This window comes from Urocampus carinirostris, chromosome 20, assembly GCF_059441175.1.
Source record: "Urocampus carinirostris isolate Australia breed hairy pipefish chromosome 20, RoL_Ucar_1.0, whole genome shotgun sequence".
In the NCBI taxonomy this organism is placed as follows: domain Eukaryota; kingdom Metazoa; phylum Chordata; class Actinopteri; order Syngnathiformes; family Syngnathidae; genus Urocampus; species Urocampus carinirostris.
The window spans coordinates 13,894,706-13,908,216 of record NC_142368.1 but is presented as its reverse complement, the minus strand read 5'-3'; the positions used below and the strand labels follow the sequence as shown (position 1 = coordinate 13,908,216).

Here is a 13,511-nt window from a genome sequence, read left to right as displayed (position 1 = left end):
TATTCCGATTGTTCTATTTTTTCTCTTTTTTCCTCTTCTATGGGTGGAGCTTGAGTCCTATTTTGCTCCTTCTGCCCAGTCACCTCCTTGTCCCATTTCCTTTTATTACCGTAAATTCCGGACTATAAGCCGCTCCCTTTTTCCCAAACTTTCAACCCTGCGGCTTTTTCAGTGATACGGCCAATTGATGTCATTTTTCTAACGGCCGCCAGCGGCGCTCGAGTGCAAAAGGTAAGATTTAGACCGGTGGAATATATGCGCCGAGGAAGACTGCAACTTCTTAGCTTGTGCACAAATTAAATTAGCATAGAAATATCCTCACCATGCAAATTTCAAAAAGAAAGGCACATGACGCAGCTTTCAGGCTAAAAGCAATCGAGCAATCCGATAAAGAAGGAACATGAGCTATTGCACGTAAACTTTACTTTGCGAGCGTGTTGCTAGCGTGTTTTGGAATAAGGGAGCGTGGGACAACATCTATATGACCATGTTTCTTTCCGATACTGAGGAAGACGACTTTGATGGCTTCAGTTCTGAGGAGGAAGATGAGGACGGTTTACCGTGATTTTTAAAAGTACGGTATATTTTTTTAACAGACCCGTTTACTGTGTTGCGAGCGTGTTGCTAGTAGCGTGTTGCTACCTGTCACAGTCACAGTTTGGGATAAAAGTTATATTATTATCATTAAAGCTTTGAAAACTCTCTCGGTGTACCGTCTTTCTTTGTAAATATGTGTATAATGTATGTATAATATGTATTTGCAACTGTATATTTTTGTAATGTATTTATTTTAGAGACTTATTCTGATGTTTTCCACGGGCGAATCAAAAAGAATGGGCGAATACAACAGGGGCTGATGGGAAGTGGAGTAAAGGTGTTTGTGGACGCAGCGGACAATAGTGGATATATATTTTTCCCACCCTTACCTTTGGAAATATAGACTTATTTTCCTTGGATTACTTTCAACGGGATCCGGACTCTGCAGGTCTGCATCTAACCTTAAGTACCGGTATCATTTTCCGTTGCGTGATTTTTGGGCTGTGTATTTTAATGAAGGACATTTAGTTTCTATCGCGGGACTTGAAGTCGGGTTTGGGTTAATTTTTTGTTTGTGTTTTAATGTGGGTGCATGCGGCTTATATACAGGTGCGGCTTATGTAAGTACAAAAGCGGTTCTCCTCTTAAAATGTGGTGGGCGCGGCTTATAATCAGAAACACTTTATAGTCCGGAATTTACGGTGATTCGACATTGAATAGCAGGTTCCGAAATGAACGCCGGATCCATCCCCTAGATGTTTCGTCTCTCAGTCCTTCCAAGTTATGGATTTTGTTTTTGTTCCTGTCCTCCGGCACACGCAATCGGACTGATTAGGATCGTTATCGGGCGAGAGCAGCTTGCTAATGAGCTGATTATGTGAATCGGGCGTGTTGGAGGAGGGGAACAACGAAAAGCTGGCGGGACGCCGGGTCCTCTAGGACTAGAGTTGGGGAAGTTTCATCTACTATTTTGTGAAAGAAAAAATAATCAAAAAGGCTAGTAGAATTGATTTCTTTCTGTTTTATTCTAAAAAAAAGTGCAATTGCACACCCACTCCAGTCGGTGGCAGTATCAGTACAAGTCTCAGTTGGTGACTATAGACCACACGCATTGATGTGAAAGAACTGTTATAAATCGTAACCCTTCTTAAATGCCGTCTCAGTGCATTGTGGGTTAAAACCCATTACCCATGATCTCTTTTATTTTGCCAAAAAATGAACTGCACTTGTGCAACCATGATCCATTTCCCCCAATTGCATATTGTATAAGCCGAGAACAGCAGAGTACTTTTTCGTCGGGCGTGGCTGCTCTTTTGTTGCTGTTATTTATTCCTAAAATGAAACGCAATTGTGCAGCTGCAATCCATTATCCCCAATTCCATATGGTGCAAGCAACGACATAAGGCACTGTGGTCGGCGATGAGGGAGCAAATTTATGTCATGCAGGGCAGCTTCCCCCCCCATCCTTTTCACCTGAAATAAACAGCATCCACGTGACCATGATCCATTATCCACAGTCCCATATTGCTGCTAGTAGGGACTAACAGAAAACTATTTCTGTCCACCCTAGTATAAAGTGCATTTTTGTTGGCACGATCCTTTATCCCCAATCAACTATTTCTGAATGCAGGGGCCGAGCCGTTGATGCGTTCCATTATGGCCTGCCCAGACAAAACTACTGTTTTGGCTGCGATCCATTATCTCCAGTTAACTGTTGTTAAGAGCAGGGTCCGAGAGAGCAAATCTGTGTCATGTCTTTTTTGCTTTCTTTCTAAATAAAATGAACAGCACCTGTGTGGCTGCAATCAATTATGCCCAGATGACTATTGCTCTAACAGGGGCTGGCAGAGCACATTTGAAAAATGAGGAGGGGGCTACTTCGTGGATTTTTTTTTGTCTATTTGAATACCGTAAATCCCGGACTATAGCGCGCACCTGATCATAAGCCGCACCCACCACATTTTTTAGAGGAAAACCGATTGTGTACTTACACAAGCCGCACCTGTATATAAGCCGCATGCGCCCACATTACAAAATGTAACACAAACACAAAATTGACCCAAACCCGACTTTAAGTCCCGCGATTGAAACTAAATGTCCTTCATTAAAGTACACAGTCAAAAAATCACAGCCGGCAAAATGAACGGAAAAGGATACCGGTACTTAAGGTTTGATGCAGACCTGCAGAGGCCGGGTCCCGCTGAAAGTAAGCTAGTCATCCAATTCTCCCATTCAACACGTAGCGCCACTTTGAATGCACGATTCACACTAATATCAAGCGGCTGCAAATACTTCGTTGTGCCTTTTTGCATTTTGCATGATAAGGGTATTTTTACGCTAATTTAATGTATGCACAAGCCAAGAAGTTGCAGTCTTCCTCGGCGCATATATTCCACCGGCCATTAGAAAAATGACATAAATTGGCCGCATCACTGAATAAGCCGCAGGGTTGAAAGTTTGGGAAAAAAGTAGCGGCTTATAGTCCGGAATTTACGGTAATTGAATTTTTAAACGCTAAATGAAACTTGTACGTTTTTTGGAATCTTATTTTTAAAAATACTTTACTCTCTGAAATTGCCGTGGCTTTTTTTCCCACATTCTGCCACTTGACTATCACCAAATTGCTTAAGTCTGCCCGTCCTCCTCGTGCCCGATTCCAACCGCTAGCGAAGAGATTGAGGGTTAGCCGCTCGCGGGGATTATGCTGCTTTCCCTGATCCGATAATACAAGCGTGAAAAAATAGACCGATTGCAGAGTCGTGTAAGAACGGTGGGATATTTTTTCCCCAAGTTACCGCAGATGATCGTTGGAAAAGTAGAAAATCTTTGTTTTGCGTTAATGACGTTTCCAGATTGAATCGAAGTCAGTCAAGTGGTTTGTAGGGCATGGGTGCAGACAGGAAAAAAACATTTAAGGCTGTGCTACGGAAACACAACCAACAGGAAATACAGTAGACCTCTGGGGTAAGACATGAAACCATTCTGAAGTGGGGATTATAACATTAAATTGCCGTATGGCGGGCGTAGATACCAATCAGCTAGTCTGATAAAGTAACATTATAAATAAAAAAAACACATTTTTGGTGTAACATGACTTGAGCTGGTACGGAGGAGTTAAAAGGTGGATGCAAAAAGGAATGAGACAAAGGCTTTAAATTAATTTGTCATGCCCTTACGAAATTACCTTCCTTTCCTTGCATTTTCATTCTTAATAATCGTCCCCGTTGTCGACTGGTAACAGCCATATTCTTTAGGGTAACAATGTGTGTGCCAACTACCTATTTCTTGATTTTATAACGCTGTGGTTATGTTTTTTTTTCTCCCTTTAGGATCACTGCAATTCTTGGGAAAAATTATATCTATCTATATATCTACCTTGGTCATATCCCTCAAGAGGTGTGACCGACAGCAAGACAAACACATACAATAACAAAGAAAATAAAAGGGAAATAAAATAGCAAAAAACACACATAAAAATGTTTGGACCATGGCCAACCCAATTGCCCAAACACCCAAAAAAGTTAGGCACCCCGGCACCTAAGTTGGTCATGCTTTTGTCCCTCCAGATGAAATGGGACACCCATGTCACTCGGGTCAGGGTGACACAACACACTATTTTGTTCAACAGCAGGGCCACACAGCTTTCACTGGTTTACCCCTGCCGCATCATATGGGTGCCCAGCCCATCCTTAAGAACGCGTCCACAATCCCACTATCCTTTCATAACACATTGGAACAAATAGCTACAAAAATTCAAGTGTGTCACACGCTAAATTCTGATCCCAACGAAAAGTGAGAAATGCATTGTGGGAGAGAGTTCAGCCAATAGTGTTTTGCCATTTTAATGATGCTGTGGTGCAAACCAACAGCAGACTTGCACCTTGAAGAAGTAATTCATCATGTACATAACACTGCAATTAGAATTTTGTCATTATTGGGGCACACAAAATAATCTTTGGTTGCAAATGGGGTAACACAGTGACCCCAAAAAACCCCATCTGATTCCACACTGTAAAGTAAAAACATGGTTAAGCGGGGTCACTGTGTCCCGGGCGTCTTCTGTAGTTTTTACCGTTTTTTGGGAAAAATGTTCTCGGTCGACTCAGTTTCAGCTGAAGATTCATGCAAAATAAGAACATAACGGTACTTAAAATAGAGAGATAGAGGTAGAGACAGAGATAGAGAGATAGATATAGAGAGACAGAGATAGATATAGAGAGACAGAGATAGAGAGATAGATATATATAGAGAGAGAGAGAGAGAGAGAGAGAGAGAGAGAGAGAGAGAGAGTGATGGATAGATATATAGAGAGATAGATGGATATAGAGATAGAGAGATAGAGAGGTATAGAGATAGAGAGAGATAGAGAAAAATATAGAGTGATATAGACAGAGACAGAGAGACAGAGATATAGAAAGATATAGACAGAGACAGACGGAGATGGAGAGACAGAGATAGATAGAGATAGAGAGATAGATATAGATATATAGATATAGAGATAGAGAGATAAAGATAGAGAGAGAGAAAGAAAGAGTGATGGATGGATATAGAGAGAGAGATATAGATGGATATAGAGATAGAGCGATATAGAGAGATAGAGATATAGAGAGGTATAGAGATAGAGAGAGTTAGAGAGAAATATAGAGTGCTATAGACAGATACAGAGATACATAGAGAGATATAGGCAGAGAGACATAGAAAGATATAGACAGAGACAGAGAGATATAGACAGAGACAGAGACGGACGGAGATGGAGAGACAGAGAGAGACACAGAGATAGAGAGAGATAGAGAGAGACAGAGAAAGATGGATAGAGAGAGAGATCGAGATAGAGATAGAGAGATAGATACTTTATTCATCCCCGTAGGGAAATTCACACTTCCAGCAGTATCCTTGTGTTGAAAAATCCAATAAAATAAAATATAGAAAATATATAGAATACAAAAATACCCAATATAACGTGGTGATATAGAGTATTTAAATAGTGGGAAATACACACTGTAATAAGAATAGGGTAATATACAAATGTGGGGGTGGGGTTTCATGTGGGCTTTTACTCCCCCGGGTGGAGTTAAAGAGCCTCGTGGCATGAGGAAGAAATGATCTCCTCAGTCTCTTTATTAATATTAATATTAATAGTAATATTCAGCGGGCAGCACGGCGGGGCAGTGGTTAGCGCATGTGCGGCACAGTTCATGTCTTGGGAACCTCCTGCGTGGGTTCAAATCCAGCTCCAGACTTCCTGTGCGGAGTTTGTATGTTCTCCCCGTGCTTGCGTGGGTTTCCTCCGGGCACTCCGGTTTTCTCCCACATTCCAAAAACATGCATTTCAGGTGAATTGGCCGCTCCAAATTGTCCCTAAGTGTGAATGAACGAGCGAGTTGTCTGTCCCCGTGTGCCCTGCGATCGGCTGGCAACCAGTTCAAGGTGTCCCCTGCCCACTGCCCGATGATTGCTGCGATGGGCTCCAGCACCCCCGCGACCCTACTGAGGATAAGCGGTGCAGCTAATGAGATGAGATGAGTAATATGCAGCTTACTCTCTTGGAGCACATGTTTAACTACTGTATTATTGTATTGTACAGCTGTTTGTGTGCAAATAGTTCACTGTTTTCTTACATTATTATTATTATTAGGTTGTGAAGGGAATACTTTCCCATTTTTCCCCCCCGAAATGAAATCTCTACAAGCTGTTGGATGTAATTTAGCAAGACAAGCTTGAAGCGCTATTAAAGTATATAATGACACCGTCCGGGTTTTAAACTATTTATATAAGCGCTTCGAAACACGGCAGGCCGGGTGTCAATTTCTTCGAGTTCGTCAAGACGCGAGAGGCCTTACTTATTCTTCCCCTTCTCGTGTTCTTCTCATAACACTTCTTGTTGAGACTGGACCTTCTTTCGGAATAATCGAGGCGGACGCGCGACCCAAAAGGCAAAACAGACGCTCCCAGTTAATCCTTAAATGCTCGCTCGAGTATGCCGACTAATCTTTTGAAACGTTGCGAGAAAATGCAAATGAGGAACCAAAACAGTCATTTCGATTTTTGCTGAAATGCGTTTTTTTTTTGGGGGGGAGGTATTTCAATGTAACTCATTCGGTTCTGTTCACTTCAGGAGACTGTACGCAATAGAATTAGCTTTCGAACTGAATTGATCGCAGGTTGAAAGGGTCTGAATTAGTTGAGGTCTGAAATAATTATTCCCATTAGAAAATAATGGTACCTATGTCACGAACCAGGAACGAAGACAGGACCCAAGTGGCACTTCCGTGTCTAGCGAGGAGGATCGAAGACAGGCGGGAATTACAAGTCGCTGGCCGGGACTGGAGAGCAAAGGCGGGGTCAAGTTTGGAAACGAGGTCGGTAACAGGAGACAGGCAGGTAACGGGACAAAACAGGTCAGGGAACAGGTTGGCAACGGAGATCAGGCAGAGAAAAGCAGGGCAGGAAGAGAGCCGGACGAAAAGGCTTACTGAGCTGGTGGCAACAGTTCGCATAACGATCTGACGGCTTCCAAGATAGAATCTCTCTATCTCTCTCTCTCTGTCGCTATCTCTATTTTAAGTATGTTCTTATTTTGCATGAATTTTCAGCTCAAACTGAGTCGACCGAGAACATTTTTCCCATTTTACATATTTTTCGTCATAAACAGTAAGAACCATTTTGAAGAGTGGAGATCTATGAGGGCAGCACGGCGGTGCAGTGGTTAGCGCGTGTGAGGCACAGTTCTATGGTCTTGGGAACCTCTTGCGTGGGTTCAAATCCAGCTACCGGACTTCCTGTGTGGAGTTTGTATGTTCTCCCCGTGCTTGCGTGGGTTACCTCCGGGCACTCCGGTTTCCTCCCACATTCCAAAGACATGCATTTCAGGTGGATCGGTCGGTCCAAATTGTCCCTAGGTGTGAATGAGCGAGCGAGTTGTCTGTCCCTGTGTGCCCTGCGATTGGCTGGCAACCAGTTCAGGGTGTTCCCTGCCCATTGCCCGACGATTGCCGGGATGGGCTCCAGCACCCCCGCGACCCTACTGAGGATAAGCGGTGCAGCTAATGAGATCTATGACTCGAGAAAATTTGACTCTGGGGCCGAGTTGGTCGAATATTTTCGTTCCTTGAGACAAAAAAAAAAAAACAACGCCGAGCCAGCACTAAATCTGCCACTTAGGTCGAGTCGGAGGCGTCGAACTGCTACCCAAGCCCCCAAGTGCTGTCAAATGTTCTCCTGCCCCACCACATCTGCCGCCAGTGACCCCTTTAACTCCAGTTTTATCCTCCACCCCCCCAAGACACAAACCCACCCTACAAAGCCGACACCCCGGCGAGACAGACCCCTCTTGACTGCTAGCCCGGTAGCCTTTGACCTCGGCGGCACCTCTGTCTTTCTCGCATTCCCGGACAGCTCTGAAACCCGATCCGACGCTGAGCTCATCGTCGGGCCCTCGCATTTTTAAGAGTTAAATGATACATGCACCCAAAAAAAATGAAGAAAACAGAGCGAGGCAAAAAAAAGGGAGAGGCACCCACGAGTGTAGGACAGGTCTGGAACTGGTTTTGGTTGTGTGTACTTGCCAAGGCACCGCAGGGGTTAAGTCACATGAGAGAAAAGGAAGGGGAAGAATTTGTCTTTGCTCGTCTTTTATGCTACCTTCACTTTCTTCTTGACCCGGCTGGCAAAGTATCGAACTTGGTGTGCTTGAGATTTAACAACCTCGTAAGTAGGAACAGTCCTAGGAAATGAGGGTGACCCCCGGCAGCTCTCCTCTGCTGTGACCACAAGTTGTCCGAAGACGGTAAGTGTCCCTCTTAAAAGCTGTCTTTACCGAGTGTATATATCCGTGCCTAATTTCTATAAAATGGATACAATTCATAATCCTGGAATGCCTGCAAAGCATTTCTCCAAATCATGTTTCTATCCACTATACCAGGGGGTGTCAAACTCATTTTAACCCGCAAGATAGAACAAACATTCTCTCATGGGCTGGACGAGTAGATTAAAAAGAAAGAAAAAGAGAGATAAAGAAATAAGAGAAAGAAGGAGAGAGCGTGAGAAACAAAATAGATCAAAAGAGAAGTCGTAAGTGAGGGGGAAAGTAAGAGAGAGGAAGAAAGAAATTCAAAGAGAAATAGAAAGACAGAAGGAGAGAAAAGAGAAAAGAAAGCGCAAAGGGTAGGAAGAGAGAAAGAAGTTAAAAAGACACAGAGAAAGAGACAAAGAGCAACAAAGGAAGAGAAAAAGAGAGACACAGAGAGTGAAAGAGACAGAGACAGAGAGTGGGAGAAAAGGGGTGGAAAAAAAAAGAGAGAGAGAGAGAAAAAAAAAGAGAAAAAGGAAAAAATAAGTTAGAGCAAAATAAGTTAAAAAGACAGAGAGAGAGAGACAAAAAGCAACAAAGGAAGAGAAAAAGAGGCACAGAGAGTAAAGAGACAGAGAGAGGGTGAGAGAGAGAGAGAGAGAGAGAGAGAGAGAGAGAGAGAGAGAGAGAGAGAGAGAGAGAGAGAGAGAGAGAGAGAGAGAGAGAGAGAGAGAGAGAGAGAGAGAGAGAGAGAGAGAGAGAGAGAGAAATAAATACAAGTACAGTGTCTTTGTTTGAGGCACCTTTCTTTGGCAACATCAAGTTGACATATTTCAACCTGCAGCTTGTTTTTCTCTTGCGCTTCTCTGAGTGTTGTCTCGCGGGTCGGATTCAATCCCTAAGCGGGCCTGATCCAGCCCGCGGGCCGCCTGTTTGACGCCTATGCACTATACACTCATTATGTTCACTTAGATAATTTTCAAAAGAATTAGTTGTTAAGTTAACACTGGTAATCTCGTTAATTTAACATTAAGGATCAGTTTGCAGTCATTTACAGTAATATAAATACATTACTTGTAATAGTGCTAAAATAGCACTTAGGAACAGTTCGCAAATATGAGCATTATCCATAAATGAACACTGATAATGTTGTTAGTTTAACAAGAACAGTTTGTAAAACACAGACTTGGATCCATTAATTTGAATGGTAAAAGTGTTAATTTAACACTTTTAGGATACCAACAGCCTAATATCCATGAATTACACAGGTAATAGTGTCAATTGAATGTATTTATTATGTGATTTAAAGTTAACACTGCCTCTAAGAACATACGCCCCTATTCTACAGTGTGTTAAATTTACACTTTTCGAAGTGTTAATTTACACTGATAATAGTGTTGATAAAGCACATAAGAGCAGTTTGCAGATACAAACAGTCTAATATCTACGAATTAACCTGGTCGTGGTGTTAATTTAACACTTAAACAGTGTTAATTTTACCTCTGAAAAGTGATGGGTCCCGGGGACTTGCATGCTCAAAAATCTATGGGTCCCATCATAGATCTATGGCTCCCAACAATTTAGTCTTATCCAGGTTGAAATTGTAAACTATATGAATAAAATACAAAAATCTATATATTCATTCAGTTTTAATTATCACAGTTTATTGGTAATACAAAGCAGTTATCACTTCAGATTTTTCAGTTCACAAAAATATTGTACATTATACAAAATAATATTGCTGAAATATTAGTCTACATATTAATGCAGTTTTAATCACTTCAGATTTTTCAGTTCATATATTCTTTGTGGTTTCCTGTCCCGCCACAGTTGTAATGCCTTCTCAAGGTCCAATTCAGCAACGGAATTTCCATAGCTAATTTGTGGTTTTCATTGTGCCGATCCGATGTGCTTTTCTGAAAGTTCTTATTGTGAAATGATTTATGCAATCCAGTTTTTTTGTCACGCTGGGTGCACGCATCACAGAACATGTAGCCTTCGTTATCATCCTCCTCATAGCGTCACCAGGAATATAATCGAGTCCATTTTGGCAGAAAAGTCATTTTCTTGCTAGGAGTATTCTTTTGTTTATTTTCTTTCGCCGAATCGTTCGCTTCAAAACAAATGTTTTCCTTGCCTTCGCGGTCTGAAGAATTTCTCCGGCATTTTTTCGTGCCGGAATTATTGCCGTTGTTACCACTTTCTGTATTATGTTTCGACTTATTACCGACACTGAAGAAATTACCAATTTTATGTTGATTTGCACCTAATACCAACTGTTTTTACGGAGGGATTACTTCTCTTTCGCTCGACAACCGCCAAAACAATGACGTCATCTCGAAGCAACGAGATCTCGTTTGCAGAGATCGGCGCGAGACCAAAACAACAATGGCGGATCTGCCTGTCGAAAAGTTTGGAGTGCGGTAAATCTTTGTTAAAAAAAAAAAAAGTAATCGGGTAATAATTTGGTGTCAAAAACGTTGCGTCCCCAGAAAAAATGATGCGTCTAGGACGCGGGCAAACGAGAACACTGCATACTAGTACTTTGACTACTAATAATAACAATAGAATGTCCTTTATTTGGGCAATTGTAAGGGTTGAAAACTGATCTCTGAGAGGATTGTTGATTGTCAATGTACTGGGAGTTGAATTGTGGGCAATGTTCCCTGTAATTTTCCTTACGGGTCTGAGCGTTCACACAAAGTCGGTGAGCTTGAAACAACAGTGAGCAACCATAATCCCAAGTGTGGCAAGATAATTCATTATCAAACATGTCCAAATCTTGACATCAAGTTACATTTTGCTGAGTTTCCGGCAATGCAAAATTATTTTTCACTTTTGAATGAATTGACTCATGTACTATTGCAAAGGTTGTACGGCCTACAAACGTCGTTTCATCTTACAATTATTTCACAAGATATCTATTTCTTTTTATTTCCTGATATATTTTGTCGCATAGTATTAACATTTTTGGGGACTTATTTAGTCGGTTGTAAGTAAGAACTGTACTTAATCACATTTTTTAGTGGAAGTACAATGTTGGCAACAAGATTCACTTGATACAAGTGGAAACTATTCTATTTCTACTTTTTTTAAATTCCTTTAAAAAAAATCTCATGGTGTTTATTTTTTCCTAGCTTTTATTTTTTTCTTTTTGTTCTCTGTTTACTTTTTTCCTACATTTCTTTTTCTTTTTTTCTGTCTTTTTTCTAAATGTTTCCTTCTTTTTTCTCTTCCTTTTGTTTCTTTTTTCTCAGCTTGCAATGTCATTGATGTACAAGCAGACACAGGAAGAAAAGGGGTAGGGGGACTGTTTCGTCGATCAGAATGCAGAACACAATGCATGATGAAAATGGAAACCGCAAGACTGTAATTTAATTACTTCATGTTGAGGTTTTGAGTTTTTCCTTGCCCTCATGTAGGTTTTAGATCAGGGGATGGTGTAAAAATGGTCAGTAGTTTGCTATAATCCTTGGTCAGTGCAGCCCTTTGAGACTCCTTGTGATAAAGGGCTATACAAATAAACATGACTTGACTTGACTACAACAAGATTCACTTGATATACAGTAATTGGAAATGATTTGAATGCAACACAAACTTTTTCTTCTTTTTCCCTGTTTCTTTCTTTTTTTTCATTCCTTTTAAAAAAATATCATTGTGTTTATTTTTTCCTAGCTGTTACTTTTTCCTTTGTTTCTTTTTCTCCTTTTTTCTCTTCCTTCTGTTTCTTTTTTTCCAAGCTTTTCACTACTTTTTTATTTTGTTATTTTTTTCTTTTTTGTTCTATTCCCCTCTTTCTTTAAGTCAATTTGTGCATAATTTTACTTAATATTTGGTCATGTTGGGATTACCCGAAGAGCCGTTTAGGACCCGAAAGAGCCGGTTCCTTTTTAGTGAGCCGAGCCGAAGAAGCCGGTTCTCGACATACTCTACTAACTTTACTCAACTTCGTTCGACTTTAAAATACCGCATTTAGGACACAACGTCAGGGGAACCCGTGTGTTTTTACCTTCATGCACTGTAATTTTGACATAAGTCGCTTCTTAATTAGCAATTTCGAGCCCTGATTTTTGTGCGCTGGCTAGATTTTCTTGTGCGCTGAGAATGTGCGAGCCCACACTGATTGTGGGTATATGCAAATAACTAGGAATGCCTGATTTTTGGGCGGGAACACTTTGGCGTTTAAATGGTTGAAAAAAGTTAAAAAATGGGAATGAAGAAGTCATTGAATGCTTTATGCAATCACACAAATCCTTTCACCGACGACTCAGAGAGTTTTATTTCTACCCTCACGTTCGATGAGTGTCTTAACTCTCGTGCATACAAACCAAAGCTTCCGGTACCTGATAAAGGATCTCTGAAATCCTCACGGCGTTCCATCTCAGGATCTTTATTGATGAGCGTTCTCGGTTAATCACACCACACATAATTAAACCAATCAGTCTGACTCTCCTGCTGAGTTCGGAAGGATGTCTGAAGAAAGTCTGCAAAGTTAGAAGAAAGAGAGAAGCTTCAAAGCCGGGATCAGTTTTTCTTTTTTTTCCCTTCGACTTTTATTTCATGCATAATTCATGGACGCCGTGTTTTTTTTCCTGCTCCTTGCTTGTGTTTAGTGACCCCATGCGCTTGTCTTGTCAACCTTTTTCGTGACGTCTCTCTGAAGCCAGGCTTAAAACGCTGATGATTTTAATAAGGGGTCTTTGCAAAAGGGATGTATTTTCAAGACTTTAAATGAAATGAAATCTGCATTTCTATAGCGCTTTTCAAGTCAATGACTTCCCAAAGCGCTTTACAATGCGCTTCACATTTCCTAATAGCGGCCTTGCAGCCATGTAAGGCGCTAACCTGCTTATTGGGGGTATTAGGGGTTCAGTGTCTTACCCAAGGACACTTCGACATGTAACACGGACGAGCCGGGATTCGAACTGGGATCTCTTGATCCCAAGACGAGCGCTCTACTTCCTGAGCCACTGCAAAAATGTGCGTTACACACTAATTACTACGCTAAGTTGACATTGCTCTCGTCAAGGACCATTTCATAAAAGATAATGAATAGTTTTTCGATGTTAATAACCGATATTTATTCATTTGAATGGACTGAAATCATGGTAGCATTGAATGTTGATTGAAAAGGAGTAAATTACGCTGCTAGAAATGTGCTTCGTGGCTTGCTCGTACGGTCGTA

General features: G+C 41.3%; 1 long non-coding RNA gene across 2 annotated transcripts in view; it reads right to left on the bottom strand.

The window, feature by feature from the left end:
• The window catches only part of LOC148346307 (uncharacterized), a 530,417-nt gene that overhangs the window by 159,212 nt on the left and 357,694 nt on the right, over window positions 1-13,511 (bottom strand). For both annotated transcript variants that reach the window (XR_015848223.1, XR_015848225.1), the window contains one exon: window positions 12,670-12,810. This is a non-coding gene — a long non-coding RNA (uncharacterized LOC148346307). The remainder of the gene's footprint in view (window positions 1-12,669; window positions 12,811-13,511) is intronic.